The sequence below is a fragment of the Myodes glareolus genome, chromosome 7 (assembly GCF_982192425.1).
Source record: "Myodes glareolus chromosome 7, mMyoGla1.1, whole genome shotgun sequence".
In the NCBI taxonomy this organism is placed as follows: Eukaryota; Metazoa; Chordata; class Mammalia; order Rodentia; family Cricetidae; genus Myodes; species Myodes glareolus.
In genome coordinates, this window is record NC_142032.1 from 37,480,258 (window position 1) to 37,496,663 (window position 16,406).

At 47.0% G+C, this 16,406-nt stretch overlaps 1 protein-coding gene across 1 annotated transcript in view; it reads left to right on the forward strand.

The window, feature by feature from the left end:
* The first annotated feature begins 1,411 nt into the window (after window positions 1–1,411).
* Window positions 1,412–16,406, forward strand: part of Pip5k1b (phosphatidylinositol-4-phosphate 5-kinase type 1 beta) — a 256,047-nt gene continuing 241,052 nt past the window's right edge. The window contains exon 1 of the mRNA XM_048438730.3: window positions 1,412–1,549. The gene's annotated coding sequence lies outside the window, so the exon portion shown is untranslated. The remainder of the gene's footprint in view (window positions 1,550–16,406) is intronic.

The window sequence follows — 16,406 nt, forward strand, 5'->3', positions numbered from 1 at the left end:
CAAGCAGAGGGGTCCTGAGTCGATGGTGCCCTGAATCTCCAGTAGTGGCCAGACACACCTGGAAGAAATACACTGGGACTATAGCCAAAGAACAATTCACATCTATTTGATTTGTCCGTTTCACTTCAATAAAACCTTAAATCAATTTTTTGTTACAGCGGATTTATTGTTCTCCACCCCAAGCTGATATCAAACCACGACAAAAATCACTGGAGTTAGTGGGGGTGGTGGTAAAAGGTTTCAAAACTGTAGACAGTGTTCTTTGCAGAATCTCAAGGGAGTGTCCCCCTCAAGCAAGGATCACCAAATGCTGGCCTCCACCGCACAGAACGTGTGCTCTATTTCCCACAAATGTTTGAGAAGGGAAAAGTGGAAGGAAGTGATGAAGCTGCAAAACTCCAATTGCTTCGACCCAACTGGAAGGAGTCGCTACCTTCCCGTGCCTATTTGATAAGTTTAATATTAGTGTCCAGGACAGAATAACGCCAAACACATCTTTAGGTCTGGTCCCCACCCTCTTTGCAGTTATACTAACTTAGGTGAGATTCCAAGAAGCTCCAGCAGGTGCGCCCCACTGCTTCGCATTTGCGCGGGACCCCTCATTAACCTATACCTACCTGTTGGATAGATCTACCGTCCTTAAAACACCTGCTATCCTTAGAAGGGGGACAGCTGTGGTCTCTTGTGGAAGAGGGAGCCTGTACTTAAGTGCTAGCTTTCCAAGGAAGAGGAGTCAAGTCAGGCATAACCTGGTTCAGTGGCCTGGGGCAGGGACAAGCTCTACCCCAATACAGAGCTCCGCAATGGGGCTTCAAGACTCCGAGAAGCACCTAGAAGCTCTAGAGCTTCAGAGGATCCTGCTAATTCCAGGGAGCCGCTACACCTTGCCCCCCACATCCAGCCCTCGTCCAGGTTCCGGGCAGCGGCACAGGGTGCATAGTCCCCACGCACCGACTCCGGCACTTGTTCCGACTGCGGGCCCCGCGGCTGCTGCAAACCGGTCTGGCTTCCCTGCAGGGCGTGCGGGATGGAGCAGTGGGTGGAGAGAAAAGGGGAAGAGCCTAGGCGGCCGGCGGGCGGGGCCTGCAGCCTCCGGGAGTCGCTGCGGCCGCGCAGCCTGCTCGCCGCCCGCCTCGCTCCGACTCTGGCGCGCCGTGCGGGGACCCGAGGCCGGCGGGTGCTGCCACTCCTCGGCCTCCACCTCGGATCTTGCCTCGCCTTGCGACCCCCGGCTGCCGGATCCTTGTGGTCCGCTTGCCACTCTGCCGGCTAGAGGAGCGGCGGGAAGGAAGGGGAACGCGGGGACACGCACACCGGCCGCGGCGCGCGCGCATTGCACACTCGCAGCCGCGCGTCCCCGTCACCGCGTGTCCGAGCCGAGTGTGGCCCCGCGGCAGGGCCCGGCACCTGTCCGCCTCCGGCGCTGCCCCGGCCCCGCCCCACCCGCTGCCCGCCGCAGCCACCCGGGAACCCGCGACATCCCGACAACTTGCTCGCCGTGGCGCAACTGGTCTCGGCCGCTGAGGCTCCAGCACGCCGGCCGGGGGAGGTAAGTTTCCTGCGCGTCCTCGGCAACCCTGCCTACACCCTCCCTAGCCGCCGCGCCTGGGGCTGTGTCTCTGCTGAGACCTGACCTCTCCACCCTGCCACTTTTACTGTCTGAGTTGTGCTGGGGGTGACATGGAGGGGGCGCCCGTGGTTCCCGAACCAGGACCTTGGTTCCTGGGGGGCCTCAGCTGCGCATTCCCGGTGGGCACACACCGGTTCCCTGCCCCGATCCCTGGGGTAGCAGTGACACCCGCCGATCACTGTGGCTCACTTAAACCGGAGCCCCCACCCTCGTTTCAGGGTAGTCTGCTGAGTTTGGCTGCAGTGGGAGAGGTGTCTCTCCCCTGCTACTAAACAGCCGCCGCGAACTTGTTAGGCGCCCCTGGGATGTCCAGAGGGGCTTGCGTGAGTCAGTGTTCTGGTGATTTCTGGCTTTGGCGCTGGGTGGAACAGGTGAGATACGGTTCCAGCCTAAAAACAGCCAGGGACTTTTGTGGGGCCCCTCTCTCTACTGGCCCATGCAACGTGAAGCTTCAACATCTGGAGCAGGGGACTGGGAGTACGGGGCCATGGGGTGGGAGAGTGCTGGAGTTGGATTTGCCGCTCTGGTGCCAGGAGTCGTCAGAACCGAAGACAACAAACTGCTTATCTCTCATCTATGCAGATGAGCGTTCTCTCATTGCTTACTCCCAGCGCCCAAGCAGGCTGTCTGCCTTGCACAGCATGCTTGGGTAGAAACCTGTTCCGGAGAAGTTGTTTGGGTAGGTCAGTGAATTTTTTTCTTCGTGCCTACTGAAATCAGGGCTTCGAACAGGGATCTGCTATTTAGTGTGATGCTATTTCAAGCTCTGGCCCCCCAAGTAACACCCCTGACACTGGCCCTAGATGACATTCTCAGCTAGGTAGAGGTCCCCGCTGTAAAATGAATGGCCCCCAAGGACCGAGAATGTGTTAATCTGACCTAAGGAGTGATCCAACTCCTTTCTCTTCAACTTCGGCTCGGAGGGGACCCTTTTGTCCCTCTTCCGAGAGACTTCCCTCTTGTTCTGTGGAGAGGCTGTAGTGTTTTTGCAGTTGTTGGAGTGGATCAAAGTCCAAGGATTGGTTTTGCTTCGACTTCAGTGTGATAAAATAAATGGGGGTTTGTGGAAGCTTTTGTCAGAGGGCTACCAGCTGAAAGGAACCGCTGGAAAAAAAAATCTTGCCTAACCAAGTTCAAGATTGAACCTTAAGTGTCACTCATGATCTCTGAGCTGAAGGAAATGCTGGTTATGAGTGCAAAGGTGGATACCCTGAGGATGGATGGGAAAGGCAGGCAGTCAGCTCTTGATATGTGATGTCCATCTTGGGAAGGAAAGCTGTCTGGCGCTCCCAGATCCAGCCACATTACATCTTTGTCCAAACTAAGGAAACTGGAGGGGCTGAACGCCACCTAATAGCTGCATTAGGGTTTTGCAGGTTTTAAATACTTTTCAGTATTCTCGTTGATTCACAATCGTGTCTGAGGGGACGAGACAAAGATGATACTCACACATTTGTAAGAGGCCTGGGACACTTGGATTCCGGGCTTTATCACAGTGACAAGTGGTTGTTAGAGTCCCAGCCGGGTTTGCTGTTCCTAACTCAGAGCCAGCTCTGTACTTGAAGTCTTGGTGATTTTTTTGTTTGTTTGTTTGTTTGTTTTTTTTATGACCAGACTTGTCTTCCCTTCGTGGTGACCAGTACAGCTCATGTGTTGCAGATGTGAGGAAACTCAGGGTCAGACAACCTTGGGAGTTGTGCGTCCCTTCTCCTCTGCGTGGAGGTTCTGTCCAGAGAGTTCATCTAATCTCCTGGCAGCTTGGTGCTTTTGTGTTTTCTGTCATTGTCCCACTTCTGATCAGGATGAGGTCATGCTGTTCAGCATGCTGCTTGGTGACCTGGGCTGTAACTCCAACACAGCTTTTGTGCCAGACCGTACCACCTCCAAGCCGAAAATCTTTCTCACACAAAACAAAGTGCCTAAAAAATCTTTCTCACACAAAACAAAGTGCCTATGGGATTCTGTTTCTTTTGCTTGCTTTAGCATTCTGTGGTGTCTAGCAAGGCGGTATTACTTCTTCTGGGTCCTTTTCTTCCAAAGTTTAGGAGAAGAAATATGTCTACCCTGAGTCAGCCAAGGGGTTTAGTTGATCATGGATGCCAGCTTCAGTTTACTTTTTCTAACTTGAAAAAGTACCACTTTTGGACCACTTGTTGGAGGGAAAGAAATTTGCAAGTGTGTTTTAATTTCCCACCTATGTTGTTCAGTGCTTCTGTTTGACTTTAAAGTACTCTCAGGTACAAGTTGAGTCAGTACTTCCATAGTATATGTGCACATGTATTGATTTATTCATTTATTTAATTGGTTTTCTTGAGACAGGGTTTCCCTATGTAGCCCTGGCTCTCCTGGAATTCACTCTGTAGACCAGGCTGGCTTCAAACTTAGAGATCCACCTGTCTCTGCATCCCTCATGCTGGGATTAAAGGCACGTGCCACCACCTCCCAGTCATTTTTTTTTTAAGTTTTGCAGTTTGCATATAGTAAATACCTCCCCTCCCCGCACACATACGGCTGTTCGGTTACTAGGAGTGAATGAAATCATTCATAAGGAAAGCATGCTGTAAGACATACAGCACCTCGCGTGTAAATTCCCAGCACGGAAGGTAATTTTCCTGTGAGAAGAGAATTGTGGCTTCTCAGGAGCCCATTGGTGATGACCCGTGTCGTCTCCTGAGTTTGTCTCATGAAGCAGGTTTTCCTATTCTCGTGCCTCCTGTGTCAGGCTCGCTGTCATGCCCGTCCACCTCTTGTGAGTAACGAGTAGCTGGCTAAAGGATCCATCCCCAGAAACTGACTTGGGTCGTTTTCTGAAGGACTTGTCTAGAGATGCAGAAAGCACCCCCTCCTTTTTACTCAAGGGTGCTGAGGTGCTTTCCAGGAACGGCAAACACCGGCTGCCTGGTTTTGCAGGAGGAACCTAATTAGTGAAACCAACCTAGTTACTGCTCCCTTGAAGAACTGTCTTCTCTTTCCACTCCCTTCTATACGCAGGAAAAGTATTGCTTTGTTTTGTGTGATGTAAGGAGGAACGAGGCAGGGAATACAGTGGGTCTTAAATCCCTCTCAGAGACCTTGCTGCCTATTAGGGGTTGGGATATCTTGTCCTTTTGATAAAGAATTCGAATGGCAGCATTAACTTGTTTGGAGATATACCATTTACAGGTCCGACAGCTGAAGAGTTAGAAAGGAAAGTGACTGGCTCATGGTCACGTGGGTGCTGGGCCAAGGCCAGAGCTAAAGTAGCATTGTTAGGGAGGCTTACTTTCAAAGTTGTGAGGGTGTAGTTTTGACTTTTAGGAACCTTAGAGATTTGCTGAAAACTCGTTTGCCGGTAATTTATGGAACAGGTGTATTTTTAAGTGGTTTCCTATTTGGTTTTAAATATTATTGTCTAAATAAATGTCCATTCACATCCGTGTGCTAGTCTCGTGGCTAAGATACACCGGCAGATTCAAAATTAATACTCTGTTCCATCCAGGGCTTGAAGAAAGGGATTTGTTTGACTAGAAACAAATGCAGGGCGGTTTTGTGCTGGTAACTAAAGGCAGCCACTAAAGGTGGCCCTGTCACCCAGCCAGTAAAATCATAAACATGCATACGTTTCATTTGCATTTGGTTGTACTCCTGCTAAACTGTAATTCAAAGCAGAAAAATAATTGTGTGTGTGTGTGTGTGTGTGTGTGTGTGTGTGTGTGTGGCTACGGCCTTCCTTATTGTTCTTTGAAAAACATCAAGTCCTAAATGTGTTGTTTGTTACAAGAAAACCATTTCCCTTGGTAAGGAGTGCCTTGACTGGAGTTGGAGGAGTCCTTTTAACTCTTAGGAGTGCCCAGTACATTGTGTAGCTCAGCACAGCCCTCGCCTGTGCTCCTATCTCTGAAGCTGGAGGTGTTTCTGCTGAAATTCCGGGAAAGGGCAGGAGGACCTTAGCCTCATGTTGTCTCACTAATTTTTTTGTATTTTTTTGTTTTGTTGTTTTTGTTTTTCAAATCAACCTCAAGCGTATTTTTTAAAATAGGCGATGCCATTAAGTTGTTTTTTTTTTCAGCCATGCCCTAATAAAAATAAACAAATGGGCCAACCTCAGTTTTGTTTGATTTACTATCAACATTATCATCCTGTGCATGACTTCATCAGAATGGGCAAAGGTAAATCCGTGAATTCTTCAAACTGGGTTTCTCTTGGGATGCGATATGAGTCTCAGGTGAGGATTCTAATTGCAAGTGCTGGGAGCCTGGGAGATGTAATTTACCTTGGGGTGAAACTAAGGTTTGGAGACAGGAACTGTAGAAAGTTCATCTCTTTTGTAAAGAAGAAAGGGGGTGTTTAAGCTACACCCAGCAATGCTAATGGATGAATTTCAAAAGCAGCATAAAAACAACGCTAGTCATAGACATGATTAGAAATGTGTTTCTTTGCTTCGCAGATAGACAGGCACAAGAAATACAATGGGTTGAACATGCTGCGTGATGGATTTCTTTTCTTTCTTTGTGTTTTTGGTTTTGAGACAGGGTTTCTGTGTATAGTCCTGGCTGTCCTGGCACTCACTCTGTAGACCAGCCTGGCCTTGAACTCAGAGATCTGAGTTTAATCCCAATGCTGGGATTAAAGTTGTATGCCACGACTGCCCAGCAATGTAATGGGTTTCTCATGCTTAATTCGTACCTCTTTTCTTTGTTGCTGAATCTGTGCTCACCATCGTATGGCCTCTTTGAGGGAGTGGGAAGCGTGTCGCAGGTATTAGGCAACTCTTCGTCAGTGGGAAAGGTTTGGCTGGCATCCTGTTATGTTTGTGTTGATAGTCTTGGGTTTTATCCTGTTCTGTTTATGTTGATATTCTTGGGTTTCGGGCTATGATAAGTAGTGAGAAATTTTAAAATGTGTCAGCCACCTCCAAATTAATGTTCAAAAATCTCAGGATGTTCCTTAATTATTCAGTGATTCTATTCTTTCTGAGTCATTTTAGGAATACCAACCAGACTGGTGGGAAGCAGATCCAGGACTTTACGGTGACCCTTTATCACTCTAAACAGTCTTTATTCAACAGACTCCAACTTTTTAATGTAGTTTCATTTTCTTAAAGTAATTAGAAAAGCTAATATAGTTTTAGACTCCTGTTTAGTTACTTGTCTTCTTTAGCGAGAAGATTAATATAAATAAAAATTTTGCTGGATGGTGTGGTTGTCTTTGGAAACACCCCCCAAAATACCCAGAGGTGTGTTGCCTCTAAGGTGGTTCCAAACCAGTCAAATTAAAAATGAAGATGGGCTGCCCTACGTGACCCTTGTCACTGGAGTGCATCGCTTCAAATCGTGACATTCCGTCTCAGGCCTTAGAGGCTCCTAGCCGTCCCACACTGCAAAATATATTCATTTCAACCCAGAACTCCTCATAGGCTTTGGTTTCATCACTCCTCAAAAGTCCAAAGTCTCCTTCAAAACTCGAAACTTGTTCCCTTATAAAATGACATGATCTGTATATCCACAATACAACGACATTAAATAAATAACCTCATTCCGTGAAACCGTGACTGGGAGCATAGTGGGGAATGATCAGACCAGGCAAAACTGAAGATGAGCAGGGCAAGTACCACATCCTCTAGTTCCAGGTCCAGCATCTAGAGCTCCTGATAGCCCTAGTGTTCCAGCAGCCTTCAGTCACTCTACACGCCTCCTGTTCTGCCCTCTTAAGCCAGCTCTGCCCTGTGCCTACAGCTTTCCTGGTGAACCTTATGGTCCTGATATGCCTGGCATTCTAAGGTCTCCACTGTGGCTTCACAGGGTGTCCTCTCAGGACCCCCTTACCAGAAATCCGACAGGCCATACTTTACCTGGCCTCAGTGACCTTCTCGAACTTTGGTGCAAACGTCTGTGACGCCGTAACTCTTGCTATTTCATGCCTGTAAATTCAGGACCATATGGACAGTGTTGCCAAGTTCTGTTGCCAGATGGTGATGTGGTGTGGACTCCTTTATTACAGCTGTAGTGATTTCTGCGTACCTTGGTGACCAAACCCGGGAAAACACTTCCCCAGGTGATTATTTCCCATAGCCGTTGGTGACATTTTCACGAAGTTCGGTCTTCCTCCTCTTGATTGAATTTGATTGAGCCTTCCGTGGACAGGAAGAGGATCTTGCCTTCAAGACAATTTCTTTCTTGCCAGTGCAAAGTGGTAGGGTTCTCCTTAACTGGGCTTTCTCTTTAAGGAGAGTAGATACTTTGTCCATACCAATGGTTCTCAACCTGTGGGTTGCAACCCCTTTGGGGGATCGAATGACCCTTTCACAAGAATAGCCTAAGATCATCAGAAAACACAAATATTAAGCCTGATGGTGGTGGCGCATGCCTTTAATCCCAGCACTTGGGAGGCAGAGGCAGGTGGATCTCTGTGAGTTCAAGGCCAGTCTGGTCTTAAGAGTGAGTTCCAGGACAAGATAGGCTACAAAACTACAGAGAAACCCTATCTCAAAAAACAAACAAAAAACTCTCACAAGTATTTATATTATGTTTGATTCATAACAGTAGCAAAGTTACAGTTATGAAGTAGTAATGAAAGTAATTTTATGGTTGGGGGTCACCACATGAAAAACGGCCTTAAACCGTCACAGCATTAGGAAGTTGAGAACCACTGGTCTTCGCTCTCCTGGTCCATCCACTCTCTTCCATACCAGTCTTTGTGACTTGAATTCTCATTGTAAGCCTCAGTAATGTAGTGAGTAGTAACCATACCGCTACCTGAGTATTACGCCATCTTGACATTTCCTCCATTAAACAACTGATCCCATTACATTTGAATTCAGGCTCAATCACGTAATCAGGACATGGGTTAAAAGCAGGCAGTTTTTTCATCGTTATTGTCAAAATGTAGCGTTATTGTTCTCTACTCTGTAAGAGCATTTTTGATAAGGGACTTGGTTGAAGGGCTCTGTGGAGTCCCAGTGCTGTCACTGCAGTCTCCGGCTAAGCAGTCTCTTCTGTCCTCTTTGGTGATCAGTCCTGCTGAGCACCAGCTTGTTCCCGACCTTCCCTATAGCCCTGTGTGGCTCGGTTTGGGATGTGCCCTGCATAGAGTAGCCATGTGTTGGGGTAGTCCTCAGGCGACTTTGGAAGGAGGCTCTCATCACCTCTCTATCAGAGACAGGGCTGCCTGCTCTCTGGGAAGGATTCGGTGCTGTGTCTACTGAACTCAGTACCCCTAAAAACCCTCAGCGTCAGAAGGATAGACCGCACGCCATTAGCGTCTTTCCCCTCCCCCCCATGATGTCCTTAGCAGCACGGTGCCAGCATATCTAAAAGGGTCGAATAGATAGGTCAAACGAGTAGCGTTGCTTTCATCTCTTGAAAAACAAAACTTTTGCAAAATCCTAGAAGCTATTATAACCTTATCAGAACACTGGCTTCCACCAATCCAAGAGCTAAGAGTGGCATCAGATAACATTTTAGCCCCATAGAAAAACTCCCCCCCCATCTTGATGTACCCACCTCTCTGGTGTACTCACCAATGCATTTTTAACGTGCCTTGATTTATGGCTCTCTGTCCTAAAAACTGTAAAAACCCCATGAAACTGCTTCCACACTGCAACATGAAACTTGGGGTAACCTAAATCTCTGTTCCTGGGCTATGGTCACTCAGAATGATTCCAGAATGGACTATCTCCTACTCCGTTCAAGATGAGAGCTGTTAGATTTCAACATAACTCTGGGGGAACACAGGATTTCAGTCTGGCATGGCAGTCAATGACCTTAAAGAAACAGTCAATGATGACCATAACAAATAAAAGCAAAGCTATGATAATAATAATTATAATAAGAACATGGTTTCATGAAAGAGCATGGCCATAGTATATGAAGTATACTCTTATTTTCCGGAACATTCCCTCCTACCTCTAAGTTCTAATAAATACTGGCCTTGATGCATTAGATTGGCATTGTTTCCACTGTAGGGATCTGTGCCGCAGAAAGTCCAAGTCTTAGCTCCTGTTAGCTCTCATGCCATCTGTGGTGTGCCTCATGTCTAGAACTCTTTGCCTGTATGTGCCAACCAGAAGATGGGGAGTTAATGACCGAGTGAAGGCTCTCCCCATAAAGTTTTATTTCTGTCAGGAAGGCAAGGTGAGTCACGGAAAGTAGACACCTGTTGGAATTTGGACCTTGAGGAGAGAGGTTCATAAAGCCACCTTGTCTCGCAGGATTCATAAGTTTCAGCAATGAACAATGACCTTTAAATGGAGCAGGTCTGTATTTTTTTTTCCACATAATGTTCACCCTAAAGTTTATGCTATGTTATTTTTAACAACCTAAATACTGTTTGAAAAAAAGAAGGAAAGAAAGAAATGAAAACAAAACAAAACAAAACAAATAAAACCCTTTCTTAAAAACATGTCAAGGAGCTGGGTAGTGGTAGCACCTGTCTTTAATACAGCATTCGGAAGGCAAAGGCAGGCGGATCTCTGTGAGTTCGAGGCCAGCCTGGTCTACAAGAGCAAGTTCCAGGACAGGTTCCAAAGCTACAGAAAAACCCTGTCTTGAAAAACCAAAGGGGGGAGGGAAACATGTCAAGGACAATCTGAGAGTGTTTTTTGCTGCATTTGAACTTCATTGTTGTATTGTCTTCCCATTTTAACTGACCACACAAGCACAAAATGAAAAGGGATCGATTGAGCGACCCTGTGCTTGCGCAGAACCTCTGGGCAGGCTGCTTTATTTCTAGAATACATTTCCCATTTGCAGAGGGCTGTCTGTCCCTTGAAGTACAACACTGATGTTAGACATTTTTCAACTAGAAAACGTCCCCAAAGTTGTCACATCTTCTTCCATGTCTTTGTAAAGATGGCACAGGGCAGAGTGTAGCCTTTTATTGGGTACGTGGTGTTCTTTGTCCCACACCCATTGGCCCCGTTTTGTTATTCTGAAATTCCCTCTGATTTCATTCATTTATTTTAAGGACGCTCTACCCCCGTGGCTTTAAGAGTAAGCCTAGGAGATAGCTTTTCTTGTCTTTGTAACAGGATACCTGACAGAAACAACTCAGGATTTCTTTTGATTCCAGGTTCAGGAAATAAAGTTCAGCATGGCAGGGAAGTCATGGTGGATGAAGCAGGTCTGTGACAAAGGACACTTACAGTGGCAGTGCCTCAGGTGGTCGACCCGGGAAACAGAGAAACCTAGACCCAGACTGGAGGCCTACCCTCCTAAGCTATGCTGTTCAGCTAGACTGATGCCAAAGGTTCTGCTTCCATCCAAAACAGTGCATTCAGCTGCAGACCAAGCATTCAAACTTGTAACCCTGTGGGGGACATTTCCGATCTGACCAGCAACAGCTTTATTCATTGTTTGCTAGGCTGCTGAGACCATGTTGTGATCTGGGGACTACATAATACCTATGTTTTCTAAAATGTGACTCTGTAAGACTCTTTTACTATACTTTGAAATGGTTCTTTTTCATTTTTAAAGACTCTGTCTTTCTTTCTCTCTGTCTTTGTCTCTCTGTGTATACACATATGCATGCACATGTGTACGTTCGAGAACATGCAGGTGCCCACCAAGGTCAGAAATGAGCATCAGGTTCCCTGGATCTCGAGTTGCAGATAGTTAGTTATGAGCTGCCTGATGTGGGTACAGTGAACTGAACTCAGGTCCTTTGAAAGAGGAACAAGTACTGTTAACCGCTGAGCCATCTCTCCAGCGTCTGAAATTATTTTTTCTTAAAGAGAAAAAGAATGGGAATGATCCATAAGGGGTTTTTGAGAGAGGACCCCAAGAGGTCTCTGCTCAAATCCTTTGCTTTGCACTTGGTTGAAAGGCCAATAGCAAACACATTTTCCAAAGTGCTACCTTTTAAAGCTGAGGCGGACATCATTTCCTTTTTATTTTCTATGAAGTATTTATCACGTGTTTGCTAATTTATCTGATTTAAAGCAAGATTTCCTAAACATTTTTATTTCACTTAATTGTAGTGGTAAAAAGGATGGGTATTTGGATGGCAGCTTCATTTTCACTTGTCCTTAGAACTAAGATGACAAGTCGCCTTTCTCTTTTCCTCGGAGAAATACACAGAGAAGTCTCCCAAATTTCTTGTCTCCTATCAGCAAACCTCCAGCAAAGCAAGGAAAATGAATGATGAAACATTCACTTTAAGAGGCTGTGAGCAGGTTTTCCTCTGGCCTAAGAATTCGTCTTTGAAAAGGAACAAGCGAGGCATTGCTTTGAGGAGCTATTTTTAAATGATGCCCACTGATTGTTTTCCCCAAGATGCATGGTTTCCATGGAGTGGTGAGGGTAAAGGGAAATGGAGCAAGTGGCAGCCCTGCCTCTGGTGCCAAGAGAATCAGGACTTTCATATATGTTTGTTTATAGAAAGCAAAATGGAAATTCGGCTTATAAGGTACATGTGCGGTTGGGTTTCACCATTTTGTTAAGCGACAGCTTAGAAACAGTCTCCGACCCAGTAGCTGGTAATGTAAGCATGAGGCATCATTTCCTTCTGTGCAAACTTTGTCTGAGGGATAATCATTTCCCACACGTGGCAGAACTTCTCGCAGCAGTTTGGAGCTCAGCGTTGTGTCCTCCGCCTGGGTTGGGCAGCTTCAGAGTTGATGGACACTCCGCCGTGACCTCCGTCCACACCCGTCACTTAAAGGTCACCTTGCTCTCACTACCTCACGCTCGCGTCCCCAGTGCTTAGAACAGCGTCTAGCCCAGCGAGTCTCCATGTTCCCGATGCTGCGACCGCGTAACACAGCTCCTCATGGTCTGCTGACCCCCAACCATAAAATTATTTTGTTGCTACTTCATAACTGTAATTTTGCTCCTGTTCTGGATTGTATTGTAAATATCTGATATGTGACCCCAAAGGAGACATGGCCCACAGGTTAAAACCACTGGTCTAGCCCAGGGTTGGCCTGCAGTTCGTATTTGCCGAATCCATTCTTTTATAAGCTGTAACTTACTTTGCTAATCTGGTTTACCCTTTCTTTTGAAAATGTGAATCATCCATCTTCTAGTCTGAACACCTTTACAAATCCTTGTCCCAATAAGTGGCCTTGTATACTGGCAAATTTTGTTTTTGTTTTTTCCATCTCTTAACTTTATTCCCCCCTGGGGGTTGCTATATTTGAGACAGCTTCATGACCCCACGTGTCTCTTTTGGAGACTCATCTACTCTTAAGACCCTGAGGTTTCTCACAGTGAGGAGTAAGTGTGTGCCCAGGAACCTTTGGAAGCCCCTGCCTGCCTCTTTCCCCAGATTCAGGGTTTTCACAGTTACCATCTTTGCAGATTTAGACACTTGCGGCCGTCTCGCTTCCGCTCACCCGAGGCCTGCATAGCCGCTAACCTTAAGAAGATATTCTCTGTCCTCACTTCTTCCCTATACCGGCCCCTCTTAGCTGCCCTTCTTCAGCAGCTCCCCAAGCACCTTAACCTTTCCTTTTTTCTTTGTTCATTTTTACTTGCTCCTGGAGCCTTAATTTTGTTGCCCCCCACAACCCTTATGTGTCTTGGTTTGTTCCACTGAAGCATCCACAGTCTGGTCTAACATGACTCTTGGCCATCCTTTCTCTCTGTTGTTGACATCATGAGTGTGGTATTAGAGCGTGTCAGCAGCAGTACAGCACATACGACACTCGAGATACGGAACCGTAGATCGTAGTGCTTTATACTTGCATGCCTTGGTGGTGGGGTGTGTGTGAGAACGGATGGGAGGACGTGGGGCATGGTGTGTTTGGGGCCCCACCATGGACACATTAGCTGCGCCGTGTTCAAAGCTTTCTCTCCGAAGACGGTGCACCGTCTTCGAAGAGTTGAGCCCAGGTGATGAGGTCGTGTTTTCAATCAGTCATGTGAGCAGTGTGGGGAAGTGGGTTTGAAAGGAAATAAGCCAGGGCCAGAGAGGCTAATGATGGATCTGAGACCTCGGTAAAGGGAGTGAGCGCAGCGAAAGGGGAGCAGATGGGAGGCGTGGAGGTGTTGACCTACTGAGATGTGAATGTTGGGAGAACATTAGGAGTGGAAGGAAGCGCGTCTTTGGTGTTTAGCTGAGCGCTTAGAAGAGTGACAAGAAATGCTTCTCTGAGGAAAGCGCGCGAAGAAGAGGCAGCCTGGTCTCTGGAGACAAGAAGTTTGATGAGTCCCACTTCGGACAGTCAAGAGGCCCATGGTCTAGGCCGGATGGGGCTGTCGTGGGAGTGGTAGGAAACGGTGGCTGTGGTAATGTAACAGGTTGTGGGCGCCGATCCAAGCCATGGGAGCAGATGCAGCTGAGACACCTGCAGGCTCTCCAGGTGGAGTCTAAGGAAAGATGTGGTGGAGCCATGGTAGTTAGAATGCTTGTGAGCTGTCAGAGGCTTGAGATTAATAAAACTTCCCTGAAAAGGTGTGGGTAACAGAGCATACTGTCCGCTCATCTTAATTTGCAAATTAATTACCTCATACATCGACTCAGACTCTCTTTTTATTACTGAATTGCCTTCTATTTTCTTCTCTGTTTGAGGAAATGGCATCTAATTTTCATGGTGCAATACATATTCAGTTGTTCTAGAAGGCATCTGGGACCCCACTGATCCGAAAACCTACTTCCCCAGAAGCAATTTCTCAAGCCCACTTTTTCTTTGGCATTCTTCTTCTTCTTCTTGTGACTCCTGAAGCTCTCCCCTGAGGCTGGCTTGTCACTGCCTTGAAGCTTATCTCTTTAAGCAGACTCAAGTCCTGACGTCAGGGACCACATCTTTGCAGGCTCTCTGTTCCCACCCAACTTAACGGCTTCTGCGCCTTTAACACCCTAGACGCTGCTGCTGCGTTTTATCGATTATTTTGATCCCCCTTCAGAAGAACAAAGGGAAAATGGAAACTTAAACTTCTGTAGGGTTTGTAGCAGTCGATATGCCTTGAACTAAGTTGAAAATGCCTGCTTCAAAAATATTTGCAAGCTTATTGTCCTATTTTTTACTTTTAAAAAAGAAGAAAAGAAATTGAAGTACTAAGTTCACAAAGGCCAACGTGAACTTCTTGCGACTTGCCTTTATTGTGACTTTAGACTCTAAAGGAAGAAAATGTCTTTTGGCAGCTCCTTCCTACCTGCTTGCAAGAGGAGTTTATCTCTTGGTGTGTTAGAGCAAGCTTCCTGTGCTTCTAAAGGTCATTTGCTTACATTTGCCCAAGTTGAATTTGAATGCAGTGAGCACCGTGTTCAGAGAAGCACAATCCTGACTCATCCAGTCCTTATGCGGACACTTTGATGACCCCTGGTCAAGTGGCTTGACCTCGTTCCTGCTTTTTTCTTCTTGTCATCCGTAGAATGAACATCTAAACACGGGCTCTTGAGCGCGATCAAAGGCATGATCCATTTGAGAGGCCGAATCAAGTGATGGCCTTTGAGGTCCTCAGAACAGAAGTGTCACATACAGAGGAGAATGTGTTTTATAGGGATTACAGAAAGAGGTCATGCTCAGGGCATCTCTTTTATAGCGAGGGTGGGTAAGCAGATCTGGACTAAGGGCCCTTGTCAAGATGCTTCCTTTCCTAGCCCTGGAGCCCAAGGTTGGGAAGAAAGCGTCTCACTGAAGACTGCTGAGGCTTTCTGAGTTGATACACGCCCTTGATACAGGTGCCAAGGAGAGAGTAAAACACGTGTTTCCTCATTAAAGAAAGGCAATGCTGGTTAACAGCCGGTGATTGGTTGGCTAAGGCTGAGAGGAGCAGGTGATGCTCCCGGTATTAAGTAAGTATCTACACCTTGTGTGGGTGGAACTTAGTACACTGCAGCGCGCCCAGCACCAGGCCGTACACCCAGAGGTCCATGTCTCGGTGAGTGCTGCTGTTGAGGCTGAGTGTGAGAGAGACGCTCTCAGAAGCCATGCACCTGGGAGATTTTTAAGGCGTTTGAATTTAATTGGACTCCTCAAAAGTGCCCAGTGCAAATTTCAGTAATAAAAATATTATAGCCCAGTGGTACGTGCCAGCTGTCGGAGGGACCGAACTTACAGACGTGGGGAATACCTGAGATCAAGATGGGTGAAACTATTTTGGGTGATGAATAGAAAATTGGAGCTGCCATGCCCACAAGACACAACATTTCATGTCTCTGCACTGATACCACTGGCAAGGGGACTTTGAGACTGGCCACTGTGTGACTCTGGCTTCAGAGATTATTGGGTTTCCAGCGCTGTTACTGAGTTTACACGTGTCGACCTGTCAGAGCTGGCCACAGGCCAGCACTCTCAAGAGCCTTCTGGAACTTCCATCAGGGCATCCTCCTGGCCTGTCAGCTGAAGGACCTCCCAGTGGGCACTGGTCAAGCCTGCTCCTGACGTATTCTCCACAGATAGGATTCCCCAGAGGAAACCTGCTGCATTTTCTGCCCATCCATTCCCACTTAGTGAAATGTCTAATTATAGGAGATTACCTTTATGACAGCGTGGCATGGTAGGGAATGTTTGTGTGAAGAAAGCAAGTATGTTTGAAAGACGTAGCTTATGTGGACATCCTAATGGTTGACTGCCCCACAGCCCATTGGCTGTGCTCTCTGCCTTCAGAGTTTAACACATTGGAATAGGAATCTTTGGGTCTCTAGTCATGGCATTGGCTCTGTTAATACGACACTAAGATCTGAATTGTTGGCTCAGCCTGGCGTGAGTACAGGGGTATCTTCATGTCCATAGCTGAGCTGTTTCTGGTCCAGTTGTGGACTGAGTGTGACTCGGTTCTGACTGCAAAGTCAGAGCAGAGCTGATGGGAGGTGAGCTATGGAAGCAGAGATGAGAAGGCAGCGGTGTTCCTAT